Here is a 15,411-nt window from a genome sequence, read left to right as displayed (position 1 = left end):
AAGTTCTCGCTGCTCCCCACAGGCGGAGCGCGGCCTCAGGGCAGGCAAGGCAGGATAAAGGGGGGTAGTAGTGTGGGAGTGCGGGCACCGTGTCGCGTGGTATGGCGCGTAAAGAGCAGTCCGGAGGACATAGGGATGAATTTCCAAGGCTTTACTCACAGTTCTCATAAGCAGCGCAAGGCTTCTCCCTGCTCCTCGCGGAGTCCTGCGGCCACCAGGGACGGGGGTCCGACTACCTCCGAGGAAGTCCAGTGTGAGGTAGCATCCCTACACCAGAGTGTTCCTGCACTACAGACTTTACCCCTTCCCGTCTGTGCGTGTGTAGATAGGCCGGGTCTCCCTCTGAGCTCCTCTCAGGTGTAGGGCTCGGGTGGCAATTCCTCTCCATCCGAAGCCCGCCGGGATCCTCAGGGCCTAACCGGGCTTTCCCGTCCTGGACATAGAGTATGAGGTCGGGTGTCGGGGGCCGGTACCCCTCTTGCAGCCGGAATCCCTCTGAATAGATCAGGTAGGAGAGGACAGGTGGCGTGCTCTGCTCCGTCTGCATCCTCCCCAGGACCCATTTGCTAGGGAGCCACACTCTAAAGCTCCCGGGCCTTCTTGATCTTGGTCCTTGGCCAAGTTGAGACATTCCTTGTCTGCAACCTACCTCTCGTCCCATAGATCAGGGTACGAGGGCTGTGTCCCATGCCGGTGCAGGCCCACACAGGATCTGCGCTCCCGGAGGGAAGTCACATTACACACAGTTAATGACAGCACAGTACGACCACTTGACAGACACACTGTCAGAGACCAGAGAACAGACCAACGAAGAACCAGCAGAAAAGACCAAGATCAAAGATGGCATTCTATTAAATATGAAATTAGAAGTGTCACTAACTAACTGTTCCTCCACCCACACCCACTAACTGGTTCCTACTACTTTGTGTTCCCCAGTCTCCCGGTAACCAGGGGAGCAGCACTAGTGCATACCAGCTCCCTCTGGTGGAAATGTGGTGTTGGATGCAAAAGGCTGGAACACTACCATCACACCAGGCTTACCTCAGAGGAGGAACACCACACTCCATTAAAGAAGTGCAGCATTCCTGTGGCGGTCGAACCCTCAGGGGCGCCATAGAGCCATCAGCCGGCTATGCTTTGCTATTCCCATTATTAACAAGTGGGTCTTATATACTGTTACTGCATATGCAGTGACTGCATGGGCTACCAAAAATTTGGACACAGCCTAATACCCCTTTGAAGAGACATAGAGCAGGGTCTCAGTAAAAAAAAATGTTTCCATTATAAATGAGCGGGTCTCCTATAATGGTAATGCCCATTCTGTGACTGCAAGGGCTTGTAAAATTTAGGAAAAACCCCACTAACAATTTAAAGACACATAGAGTTGGGCCACAGTAACGAGTACAACATGTTCCCATTAGAAAGGAGAGGGTCTGCTATTCAGTTATAGGGTATGCAGTGAGTGCAACGGCTGCCAAAATTTAGGAAAAATCCTACTAACAATTTAAAGACACATAGATAGTGTTGAGCGAGCACTAAAATGCTCGGGTGCTCGAAGCTCGGGCCGAGCTCGCCGTGATACTCGGGTGCTCGACCCGAGCAACGAGCCCAATGTTAGTCTATGGGAGACTCGAGCATTTTTGCGGTGGCACCCCCGGCAGTCTTTTAAAAGCCTAACAAGTGCCCAAAACGATAGTGACAGTGCTCAAATGACATGGGGACAGCATGGGGATTGCCCCAGGAAGCATTTCTGGCCCCAAGGTCACTGCTGTCAACAACGTGGTCAGAGGTATTAAGCCACTTTTACGGGCTCACAATAAAGCGTTCAAAAATGAAAGTGAAACTTTTTTCCTGTGAAATATGTTAAGGAACATCCTTTCCAGGGAAAAGACTTGTGTATAAGTTAAAATAAATGACCAAAAACAAAAATACTCCTCCACACCTTCGGCTATGTTCACAAGTAGCATTTTTTATGCGTTTTTGCACTTTTGTATTGCTTTCAACTATGACAAATGCATTCACCGGGAAATGTCATTTTAACATTTTACAACCTTATCTGGCCATGTGCTGTGTGACACATGCATAAAGTGCTGAAAAGACATGGGAACAGCATGGGGAAGACCCCTGGAAGCATCTCTGACTCCCAGGTCACTGTCTAAAAGTGTGCCCATCATAAGTGATCCTTGCCGCATCACAAGATGCAGACTTGCAACTATCCCCATGCAAGTTATAGTCCCAGGGCAGTGTTCAATTGTACCTCCCCCATTCCTTGCAATGCAAGCGCAAGTATGCAGCCTGCCACCCACCCACCCCCAGGCTGCAATACCATACTGCTTGCTTGCACTTTAAATTGGGCCTTTTAGGCATGTGGAGGCGGAATCTCGCCACCACGTCATGGCTGTGTTGGCGGCCTGGAATCCATACTCAGTCCCCAGCTGCCTGGCGGCCGGGTGTCCATACTTGGTCCCCAGCCGCACCGTGGCCGGGTGTCCACACACGGTCCCCTGCCGCCTGGGGGCAGCCGGGTGTCCATAAACGGTCCCCAGCCGCCCCTATTTCTCCTTGGAACATCCCCGGACACACTTTTCTTAGCCCGGCCTGCTTTAGGCAGCATTGGACGATCCCACCAGAGAACCAGACTCCTCCGGTGGGCCCTGACTTCTCCATCGGTGGAGTTGAGAGTGCCAAGGTGAGGAGCATGATGATGATGACAGAAGTTAGCATCTGCTATGTTTTCTTTTAATGCAAGTGTAAGTGTGCAGCCTGCCGCCCACCCACCCCCAGACTGCAATTCCATACTGCTAGCTTGCACTTGAAATGGGGCCTTTTAGTTTGGAGTAGGCCGAAGCTGGCCACTACGTCATGGCTGCTTCAGCAGCGAGGTATCCATACTCAGTCCCCAGCCGCCCCTATTTGTCCTGGTGTGCCTTATACATAAGATTAAGCGCGTATACCAAAACATTACCTGTGCCCTCCCCAGTGCATTTAGTGGGAAGGAGAGCCTATTCCGCTGTAGTGTGTGCATGCCAAACCCCTGTTCATGATACATGCGAAGATGCCTCCCACCTTGCACCTGTCGTTGCAGACTTGCAACTATCCCCATTCAAGTCCTTGTCCCAGGGCAGTGTTCAATTGTACCTCTCCCATTCGTTGCAATGCAAGTGCAAGTATGCAGCCTGCCACCCACCCACCCCCAGGCTGCAATACCATACTGCTTGCTTGCTTGCTCTTTAAATTGGGCCATTTAGGCATGTGGAGGCGGAATCTGGCCAACACGCCATGGCTGTGTCGTCGGCCTGGTATCCATACTCAGTCCCCAGCCGCCTGGTGGCCGGGTGTCCCCGCTTGCTCCCCAGCCTCCGTGTGGTGGCCGGGTGTCCATACTCGGTCCACAGCCACCCCTATTTGTCCCGGTAACTTTTCCCACACTTTTCTTAGCCTGACCTGTTTAGGGCAGCATTGGCCGAGCCCACCGGACTATCAGACTCCTCCGGTGGGCCCTGGCTTCTCCATCAGGGGAGTTGAGAGTGCCAAGGTGAGGAGCATGATGAGGATGTTAGAAGTTAGCATCTGCTTTGTTTTGTTGTAATGCAAGCGCATGTATGTAGTAGCGGCTAGGCCTGAGGTGGTCAGCGTTTTGACGCATATCCTACCTCCTCAAAGGATTGCTGGATGTTTTCCTGCTACTATCCAAGTTCTATGACTCCCGTTAAAACAAAGCTTCAGGTGATAAATGATGGATGAGGTAGTGGCAAAGGAGAAAGAGCAGGAGGAACAGGGACCATTCACATTAATATCAAGCCAGTCAACCAGATATGTCTTGTAGGATATGTTTCTGTAACAAAAGGAGCGGTTCGGCTACACAGTTATAGGGCATACAGTGAGTGCAATGCCTACCAAAAATTTCGAGGCACTCCAATGCCCCTTGGAAATGACATGGAGGTCAGAGGGCGTTAACTAAACCTTTTTTTCCATTTATAGCAACTGGGTCTCCTGTGCACTGTTGGCCTAAGCAGTGAATGGAAGGCTTTCCAAAAATTATGAGGAACTGCAATGCCCCTTACAAGAGCCATGTGTGGCACCCCAGGGGTCTGGTCACCACAGTAATAGAGATATTACGTCAGAGAGCAAGTGGGAGGTGTCCTGGTCAGGATCCCTTAAACATGCAACATCCTCCTGCCACAGTCCTGGGAGGGGAGAATATTGCCCTTATAAACTGGATCTGGTGCGGGGTTGAGTGAGTCAGAGAACAGAGAACAGTCAGAGTCAGAGTGAGAGCAAGGGAAAGTAACAGCAAGGAGCTCTGTAGGAGCTAGGAGCTAAAGACCAGGGGCTGGAAGCTGAGCAGAGCTCGCCCTGGCAGAAGACAATAGGAACTGGACACAGGAGCAGAAACCAGCCGGCAGGGGATTTAAGGTCCTCTGGCCATAGAAGCCCGGAGGCTCAGTCACAAGCAAGGGACCAGCACCGCCGGCGTGGAGCGGAGGCTAACAGAAGGCCCCAAGTCACCAGCCATACGGGTGAGCACTACACGGTACACTCAGGGACGTGGGCTACTTCTACCCGCTTACAGCAAATTAGCCAGGAAGAGTACAGACAGACGGGGAGGCCTACAACTCCACCTGGCCAGGGGAACTGGCTTGCTCACAGACTGACCAGGCCTCTTATGCTAGCCAGTACTCCCGGGAGGGTCTACCTTATAATCATCAGTAAAGACCCTGAACTGCACTGCAAAGACTCTGAGTCGTTCCTGCTGCGCTCGTGCACCATCACCCCCATCATCCACACTCACTGCCCTGAGGCTATACTCCTCCCGTGGGGAGTTATCCCATTCTCTGCTGCGCACACAATACCAGCCTCAGTGGTCTGCCTTGCAGCGGTGGTACTCCCTGACCGCAATCCACGGGTGGCGCAGTCGGAAATTAACCTCAAAACCTAAGAAAGACTGCCACTGGTTTGACCAGCCTGAGCCACGGCACCGGGTCACCGCCACGGAGACTACAGACCCCAGAGACCCGGCACCAGGTATCCCACACACGTGTACACACGGCCCAGGGGGCGCGTCACATGCAGTACAGCATATTACAAACATAAGTCCCATTATTGGGGAGTGGGTGTCCCATAGTATTTGCTTATGCCTTGCAAGCAAAAGTTGCCAAAAATTGGGACGGAGCAACTTGCAATGCCCCTTACAAGAGCCATGCAGTACAGCATATTACAAACATAAGTCCCATTATTGGGGAGTGGGTGTCCCATAGTATTTGCATATGCCTTGCAAGCAAAAGCTGCCAAAAAAAGGACGGAGGAACTTGCAATGCTGGCACCCTGGTGGTATAGTGGTGGTGGAGGCTGAGGATAAGGAGAAGAAGATAAAACAGCTGAAATGAGGAAGCGTATACCCATGTGTGGGTGTGAAGCGGTGCATGTGAATACACCTCCCGAAATAACACAGTGGATTTGACTTTATGTTACTCTGCTGTCATTTGGTGGTGATGAGAAGTATGGCCCAATCCAGCCCTTGTTCATTTTGATAAGGGTCAGCTTGTCAGCATTGTCAGTTGACAGGCGAGTGCGCTTATCAGTTATAATTCCCCCAGCGGCACTAAAAACATGCTCCGATAACACGCTAGCGGCAGGGCAGGCCAGGACCTCCAAGGCGTACAGAGCGAGTTCATTTCAAGTGTCCAGCTTGGATACCCAATAATTAAAAGGCACAGAGGAATCACGGAGGACGCTGGTACGGTCGGCAAGGTACTCCCTCACCATCTTTTGAAACTTTCCACTCCTTGTGAGAGTACCCCGCGCCTCAGGGCCTGTAAGCTGGGCGGGTGTCAGAAAACTGTCCCAGAACGTTCACAGTGTTCCCCTGCCTCTGCTGGATTGGAGTTGCATCTCTCTCGCCTGTACGCCTTGGTTGGGCAACGAACTGTGACCTCTGCCGCTAGCGTGTTCAGATGGGAATTTTTTCAAGAGTTCTGCAGCAAGGGACTTCTGGTACTGCCCCATTTTTGTAGACCTCTCCACCTCAGGAATAAGAGAGTGAAAGTTCTCCTTGTAGCGGTGGTCTACAAGTGTCACCAACCAGTAATGACTGTCACCCTACATTTTGACAACGCGAGGGTCACGGTTAAGGCAGCGTAACATAAAGTCAGCCATGCATGCCAGACTGGTAACGGGCAAGATTTACGTGTCCTCACCAAGATGACGACTGACCATGCTCTCCTCCTCCTCCTCCTCCTCCTCTTCCTCCTCCACCCTGTCCTCAGGCCACCCATGCTGAACCGACGGTATGACACTTGTACAGGTACTACCGTGTACAACGCATGATAGCAGCTCCTGTCCTTCCTCCTCCTCCTCCTCCTCTCCCTCATTGTCCCCCAATGCACGTTGGAATGAGACGAGGCTGGGCTGTGTGTAATCGCCCGCTACGGCTTCTTGATCCACCTCATCATACTCTGGCTGCAATGCCTCCTCTTTAATTCTCTGCAGAGAGCATTGCAAAAGACAGACAAGTGGGATGCTGACAATAATGATGGCGTCATCGCCACTCACCATCTTGGTGGCCTCCTCAAAGTTTGTCAGGATGGTACATATGTCAGACATCCAGGTCCACTCCTGAGGTCTTATGTGTGGAGTCTGACCTGAATATCGACGGCCTTGTTGCAGCTGGTACTTCACAACTGCTCTCTTCTGCTCAGAAATCCTTTGCAACATGTGGAGGGTAGAGTTCCAACGTGTGGGGACATCACTCACCAGTCGGTGTGCCGGAAGCTGCAAACGCTGCTGCAACACAGCAAGGGCGGCGGAATCTGTAGCCGACTTGCGAAAATGAGCTGACAGGCGGCGTACTTTCACGTGCAGATCTGGCAACTCGGGGTACGATTTAAGAAACCGCTGAACCACGAGGTTAAGCACATGAGCCAGGCATGGTACGTGTGTGATCTCACCTCGCCTCAGAGCCGCCACCAGGTTACGGCCATTGTCACACACGACCATGCCTGGATGTAGGTTCAGCGGTCTCAGCCACAGATCTGCCTGCTCTTTCACAGCTGTCCACAACTCACAAGCAGTGTGAGGTTTATCACCTAAGCTTATGAGTTTCAGCACAGCCTGTTGCCGCTTGGCGGAGGCAGTACTGCTATGCTTCCAGCTTGTAACTGATGTGGTGATATCTGAGATGGAGGCTGAACATGAGGAGGAGGAGGAGGAGGAAGATGCGCAGGAGCTGTACACTGTGGGGGCAACTCTGACTGACATAGGGCCCGCAATCCTCGGTGTGGGGAGGATGTGTTCCGTTCCAAGGTCCGACAGGGTCCCGGCTTCCACTATGTTTACCCAGTGTGCCATCAGAGAGATGTACCATCCCTGGCCCCACCACTTGTCCATGTGTCCGTTGTCAGGTGGACTCTCCCAGTAACTGCGTTGTTGAGGGCACGGCAGATGCTTTGGGACACGTGCTTGTGTAGTTCGGGTATGGCACACCGGGCTAAATAGTGTCAGCTGGGGACCGAGTACCGAGGGACGGCCACCGCCATAAGATTGCGGAAGGATTCCGTCTCCACCAGCCTAAAAGGCAGCATTTCCAACGCAAGCAGTCGTGAAATGTGCGAATTTAGGACTGTGGCCTGTGGGGCGTTAGCTGCGAATTTCCGCTTTCGTTCGAAGGTCTGGGATATGGACAATTGAATGCTGCGGTGAGACGTGGACGTGGACGTTGATGCTGTTTCTTGAGAAACTGCCATAACAAGTGAAGACTGAGAGGAGGGGGCATCTTTACATGCAGTATGGACAGGGGATTGCCTTGCACACACAACAGGGGGTTCTATTGCACGCACAACAGTGGAAGAAGCAGTGGTGACACCCGCTGACACTGGTCGTGGACCCTGGGTTTTGCCCCACAAAGTCGGGTGCTTTGCTGCCATGTGCCTGATCATGCTGGTGGTGGTCAGGCTGGTAGTTTTGTCACCCCTGCTGATGCTGGCATGGCAGGTGGAACATATGGCCTTTTTGGGGTTATCAGCAGAGTCTTTAAAAAAATTCCAGACTCTGGAAGACCTACCCCTTGTACTGGCAACGTCCCTCGTGTTGGTGTTACGGGGAACGGTTGCCTGCCTTCTGTCTGCGGCCACCACACTGCTTCTTCCTGCCCGTTGGGGTACTCTGCCTCCCTCCCTGTGTGTGCTGCTGGCCTCACTCTGCATGTCCTCCTTCCACGTTGGGTCAGTTACTAGATCATCCACCACCTCCTCCTCTTCCACTTGCGCACCACGATCCTCCTCCTCACTTCCTGGCAATTGTGTCTCGTCATCGTCCACCTCTTGTGACAGATTGCCAACGTCGACTTCCTGTGGCCGTGGCTGTTCAAATATTTGGGCATCGCAACATGGGATCTCCTCTTCCACCTCTTCAAGCGTATCAGGCGAGGGGCCCAAATATGGAAATGGACCAGTGAACAGCTCTTCAGAGTGTCCAAGTGTGGGATCACTTGCTGTCTGACGACACTCGGCATGGTGGGAGGAAGGAGCATCAGGGTGAGGAGGAGTATGCGGTCGAGACTCACGGCTACTAAGAGTTGACCGTGTGGAAGACAGACCGGAGGTGGTGGTGCCCAGGTAACTGGAAGTATTGTCTGCTATCCAATTAATAACCTGTTCACACTGATCAGTTCTCAATATTGGTGTTGTTCTGTGCTTCCCTAGTAATTCGGTCAAGAAGTGGGAGTGAGAAGATGTGGCTGTTGGTTGTGGCACATTTTCACCTTGGTCACGGCCCCGTCCTGTGCACGAACCATCACCAGCCTTTACAGACCCTACACTAACTATTTTGCAGTTTATATCTGTCCCTAAATCAGCAGCGCTGTCCCTACACTGTCTAATCCGGAGCGACTGTGTCCAAGATGGCGGCGCCCGGTTTAAAATACTCGAGGTGACGCTGTGCGGCCAGCCAATCACTGTAATGCCTACAACCAACATGGCTGCAGCATTACAGTGACTGGCTGGCAATCCCTGCATGTTCATTGGCTCTGTAAAGAGCGCCAAACATGCAGGGCGGAGACCCAAGCTCCCGCCCGAGTAACCCGGAAATACTCGGTGCTCGCCGAACATCCCGAGTAGCGTGATGCTCGGGCGAGTACCGAGCAGTGTCGAGCATGTTCGCTCAACACTACACATAGAGCTTAGCCAGAGTAACGACATGTTCCCATTAGAAAGGATAGGGTCTCTATACAGTTATAGGGTATGCAGTGAGTCCAACGGCTGCCAAAATGCCAAAATTTAGGAAAAACTCCACTAACAATTTAAAGACACATACAGCTTGGCCACAGTAACGAGTACGACATGTTCCCATTAGAAAGGAGCTGGTCTGCTATTCAGTTATAGGGTATGCAGTGAGTCCAACGGCTGCTAAAATTTAGGAAAAACCCTACTAACAATTTGAAGACACATAAAGGTGGGCCTCAGTAACAACATATTCCCATTAGAAAGTAGATGGTCTCCCATACTGTTTGCCTATGCAGTGACAGCAATGGCTGTCTAAAATTTGGAGGCACTGCAATGCCCCTTGCAAGAGAAGTAGAGGTCAGAGGGCCTCCTGAATACAATGTTCCCATTATTAGGAAGTGGGTCTCCCATACTGTTTGCCTATGCAGTGAAGCAATGGCTGCCAAAAATTTGGAGGAACTGCAATGCCCCTTGCAAGAGACGTAGAGTTCGATGGGCCTCCTGAAAACAATGTTTCCATTATTAGGAAGTGGGTCTCCTGTACTGATACTGCGTATGCAGTGACTGCAAGGGCTACCAAATATTTGGAAGCAGCCCAATACACCTTTGAAGAGACATAGAGCAGGGTCTCAGTAAAAAAAATGTTCCCATTATAAAGGAGCTGGTCTCCTATAATGGTAATGCCCATGCTGTGACTGCAAGGACTGGTAACATTTAGGAAAAACCCCACTAACAATTTAAAGACACATAGAGCTGGGCCACAGTAACGAGTACAACATGTTCCCATTAGAAAGGAGGGAGTCTGCTATTCAGTTATAGGGTATGCAGTGAGTGCAACGGCTGCCAAAATTTAGGAAAAATCCTACTAACAATTTAAAGACACATAGAGCTTGGCCAGAGTAACGACATGTTCCCATTAGAAAGGAGAGTGTCTGCTATACAGTTAAAGTGTATGCAGTGAGTCCAACGGCTGCCAAAATGCCAAAATTTAGGAAAAACTCCACTAACAATTTAAAGACACATACAGCTTGGTCACAGTAACGAGTACGACATGTTCCCATTAGACAGGAGCTAGTCTGCTATTCAGTTATAGGGTATGCAGTAAGTCCAACGGCTGCCAAAATTTAGGAAAAACCCTACTAACAATTTGAAGACACATAGATGTGGGCCTCAGTAACAACATATTCCCATTAGAAAGTAGAGGGTCTCCCATACTGTTTGCCTATGCAGTGACTGCAATGGCTGTCAAAAATTTGGAGGCACTCCAATGCCCCTTGCAAGAGAAGTAGAGGTCAGAGGGCCTCCTGAAAACAATGTTCCCATTATTAGGAAGGGGTCTCCCATACTGTTTGCCTATGCAGTGAAGCAATGGCTGCCAACAATTTGGAGGAACTCCAGTGCCCCTTAAAAGAGACGTAGAGGTCGGAGGGCCTCCTGAAAACAATGTTCCCATTATTAGGAAGTGGGTCTCTCATACTGTTTGCCTATGCACTGAAAGAACAGCTGCCAAAAATTTGGAGGAACTCCAATTCCCCTTGCAAGAGACGCAGAGGTCAGAGGGCTTCCTGAAAACAATGTTCCGATTATTCGGAAGTGGATGTTCCATATTGTTTGCCTATGCATTGAGGCAACAGCTGACAAAAATTTGGAGGAATTCCAACATCCCTTGCAAGAGACTTAGATATGTTGATATGGTACATATGGTGTTGATATGATGATGGAGAATGAGGATATGGAGAAGGAGAAGAGCAAAAAGACAAAATCATGAAGCGTATACCCATGTCTGGGTGTGAAGACAGAGGTGCATGGGAATAGAGTTAGACCTCCCAAAAAAAAGACACTGTATTTGAGTTTATGTTACGCTGCTATCATTCGGTGGTGTTTAGAAGTCTGGCCCAATCCAGCCCTTGTTCATTTTTATAAGAGTCAGTCTGTCAGCATTTTCAGTTGACAGGAGAATGCGCCTATTGGTTATAATTCCACCGGAGGCACTAAAAACCCGCTCTGACAAAAAGATAGCGCCAGGACCTCCAAGGCATAGAGAGCCAATTCATGCCACGTGTCCAGCTTGGATACCCAATAATTATAAGACACAGAGGAATCACGGAGGACGTTGGTACGGTCGGCAAGGTACTCCCTCAGCATCTTCCGCAACTTTTCCCTCCTTGGGAGAGTACCCCGCGCATCAGGGCTTGTGCGATGGGAGAGTCTGAGAAAACTGTTCCAGAACTTTTACAGTGTTCCCATGCCTCTGCTGGATTGCATTTGTGTCTCTCTCGCCTGTACTCCTTGGTTGTCCAACGAACAGTGACCTCTTCCGCCAGCGTTTTCAGATGGGAATTTTTTTAATAATTCCGCAACAAGGGCCTTCTCGTACTGCCCCATTTCATTAGGCCTGTCCTGCGCCCGTATAAGGGACAGAAAGTTCTCCTTGTAGCTCACCAACCAATAATAACTGTCACCCAAAATTTGGACAACACAAGGGTCACAGGAAAGGCAACGTAACATAAACTCAACCATGTGTGCCAGACTGCATAGAGGCAAGATTTCAATGTCCTCACCAAGAGGACGACTGACAATGCTCTCCTCCTCATCCTCCTCCTCTTCCTCCTCCTCCCTGTGCTCAGGCCATCCACACTGAACAGACTGTCAATAGCGCAGGAAACTAGATCCTGTTCTTCCTCCTCTTCCTAATTGTCACCCAATTCACGCTGGGATGGGATGAGGCTGGGCTGTGTGGAATCACCCTGTATGATTCCTTGCTCCATCTCATCATGCTCCACCTGCAATGAATCCTCTTTAATTGTGAGCAGAGAGCATTTCAGAAGACAGAGAAGTGGGATGGTGACGCAAATCATGGCGTCATCACCGCTCACCATCTTGGTGGAGTTTTGGAGGATGGTACAAATATCTGACATCCATGTCCACTTCTGAGGTTTTATGTGTGGAGTCTGACCTGAATAACGACGGCCTTGTTGATGCTGGTAGTCAACAATTGCCCTTTTCTGCTCACAAATCCTTCCCAACATCTGCAATGTAGCGTTCCAATGCATGGGGGCATCGCAGATCAGTCGGTGAGCTGAAAGCTGCAAATGCTGCTGAAGCACGGCAAGGGCGGCGGAAGTTGTAGCTGACTTTCAAAATGGGCACACAGGCGGCTTTACTTTGACAAGCAGATACAACAGATCTGGATATGTTTTGAGAAACCGCTGAACCACGAGGTTAAGCACATGGGCCAGGCATGGTATATGTGTGAGCTCACCTCGCCTCAGAGCCGCCACCTGGTTCCGGCCATTGTCACACACAACCATGCCTGGCTGAAGGATCAGCTGTGTCAGACTCAGATCTGCCTGCTCTTTCAGAACTGTCCACAACTCTTCAGCTGTGTGCGGTTTGTCACCTAAGCATATTAGCTTCAGCACAGCCTGTTGCCACTTTGCCGAGGCAGTGCTCCAGTGATTTCAGCTTCTGACTGATGTGATCATTTCAGAGATGGAGGCTGAAGAGGAGGAGGAGGAAGTGCAGGAGCTGTAGAATGTGGAGGCAACCCTGATAGACCCAGGGCCCGCAATCCTCGGAGTCGGGAGGACGTGTTCCATCCCAAGGTCCGACTGGGTCCCGGCTTCTACTATATTAACAGCGAGATGTATCATCCCTGCCAACAAGCACTTGTCCACGTGTCCCGTGTCCGTGGTTAGGTGGACTTTCCCAGAACCTACGCTGTTGAGGGCACAGCTAATGTTGTGGGAAACAAGCTCGTGTAATGCAGGGACAGCACACCGGGAGAAATAGTGGCGGCTGGAGACCAAGTACCAAGGGATGGCTGCCGTCATCAGGTTGCAGAAAGCTTTTGTGTCCACGAACCTAAAAGGCAACATTTCAAGCTCAAGCATTCACGAAATGTGTGAATTTAGTAGTGTGATCTGTGAGGCGTTGGCTGAGTATTTGCGCAGGATTGGGGTAGGGACAACTGAATGTTGTGCTGGGACAAGGACGTGGACGCGCTTGCTGATGGTGCTAGTTGAGAGTGTTCAACGACAGGTGCAGGGCGGGAGGCATCTTGGCATGTGCCATGGACAGGGGATTGGCGTGTATGCACAACAGCAGCTGAAGCAGTGGTGTCACCCGCAGACACTGTTCCTGGACCCTGGGATTCGGCCCACTTTGTCAGGTGCTTTGCTGCCATGTGCCTGATCATGCTGGTGGTGGTAAGGCTGCTAGTTTTGCTACCCCTGCTGATGCTGGCCAGGCAGGTGGTGCAAATGGCCTTTTTGTGGTTATCTGCAGAGTCTTTAAAAAATAACCTTACTTGGGAAGACCTAACAGTTGTACTGTCAACTTCCATCGTGTTGGCATTACGAGGAACGCTTTCTTGCTTTGTGTCTGTAGCTACCACACTGCTTCTTCCTGCCTGTTGTAGTGCTATGCCTAACTCCCCTGTGTGCTGCTGTCTTTGCCAGGTTGGGTCAGTTACTATATCATCCACCACCTTGTCTTCCACTTCCGCACCCTGGTCCTCTTCCAGACTTTCTGGCAATTGTGTCTCATCATCATCATCATCCACCTCTTGCGACAGTAATTGCACTTTCACACCGTCGCATTCATTTGACTGTGGCTGCTCTAATATTTGGGCATTGCTACATGCGTTCTCCTCTTGACTAGCTTGAAGCTGGCCAGACGAGAGGCCCGAATCTACAAATGGAAAAGTGAACAGCTCTTCAGAGTGTCCAAGTGTGGGATCAGTTGTCTGCGGGCACTCGGCATGGTGGGAGGAAGGAGGATCAGGGTGAGGAATATGCGATCCAGACTCACGGCTACTGAGACTTGACCATGTGGAAGACAGGGTGGTGGTGGTGGCAAAGTGACTGGAAGCATTATCTGTTATCCAACTAACAACCTTTTGACACTGCTCTGGGTTCAATAGCGGTGTACTGCGTTCCCCTAGCAATTGGGACAGGAAGGTCGAGCAACAAGATGTGGGTGTTTGTTGTGGCACAATTTCAGCTTGCCCACGGCCATGTCTTTGGCATCGGCCTCTGCATGCACCATCACCTTGCCCATTTTTAATGGAGAACAATATTTTCCACGTTCATGAGAAATGGCTGATTTTGGAATGCAGTTATATGAGATACGTCTGACAGAGTACCACAATTTTAAATATACAGACCTGTAGTTTACTAATATTATTCCACACAGAGACCTAGTGTGAATAGGTTGACTGACACACTGCAACAGAATGGAAATGGAAGAAATGGCTGATTTTGGAACACTCGTATAGGTGTTATGTCTGACAGACAAATAGCAGGCCTGTAATTTGCTAATACTTTTCTTCACCGACACCTAGTGTGAATAGCTTGACCGACACACTGCAACAGAATGGAAATGGAAGAAATGTCTGATTTTGGAACAGTCTTATAGGTGATATGTCTGACAGAGAACCACGGTTTTAAATAGCAGGCCTGTAATTTACTAATACTATTGTTCACAAACACCTAGGTTGAATAGCTTGACTAACACACTGCAACAGAGTGGAAAAGTAGACCAATATTTTCCACATTCAGTTTAAATTTCTGGATTTTTTTCGCTGAAATATGAAACAGATCTGGCTTTATTCTGCAGTGAGAACAAGCAAATGGAGCATTTAGTCAGCTGACAGGTCACGCGACCGTTGACGTCAGCAGTCGCGTGACCATCACATGACTAAATGATGTCCATGCAGGTCCTTTCAGAACACCGTGGGATGCCGAGAACAGAGCACGCCACTGGAGAGGATACTGGGGGCTGCCGGAGAGGTAAGTATAATGTTTTTTTATATTTTACGTTTTAATTCTTTTTTTAGTAATGGTACCCGGGTCAGGAGGAGAGTCTCCTCTTCTCCAGACCCGGGTACCATCCACGAATTGAACCGCATAACATCTGCATGCATACATGTATACATGCGGATGTTATGTGGTTCAGTGCAAGTCAATGGCGGTGATTTTGCCACGATTACGCACAATTAATAGTTGTGTGGCAGATTTTTCCGCAATGATAATCCGCAGAGGAAACTTCCACAGCATGTGCACAGCACATGCGGATTTTCATTGAGAAACATGGCAGACAACTTAACAAGCATTTTTAATATGTTTTCAGGACTGAAACGCCGCTGCAGAAATGCATTAAATCCGCATCGTGGGCACACAGCCTAAGTTCA

Source organism: Phyllobates terribilis, unplaced genomic scaffold (genome assembly GCF_046119375.1).
Source record: "Phyllobates terribilis strain yellow unplaced genomic scaffold, ASM4611937v1 Scaffold_5__5_contigs__length_657084704, whole genome shotgun sequence".
In the NCBI taxonomy this organism is placed as follows: Eukaryota; Metazoa; Chordata; class Amphibia; order Anura; family Dendrobatidae; genus Phyllobates; species Phyllobates terribilis.
The sequence above is the reverse complement of the archived record's forward strand: the minus strand, read 5'-3'. Positions refer to the sequence as shown.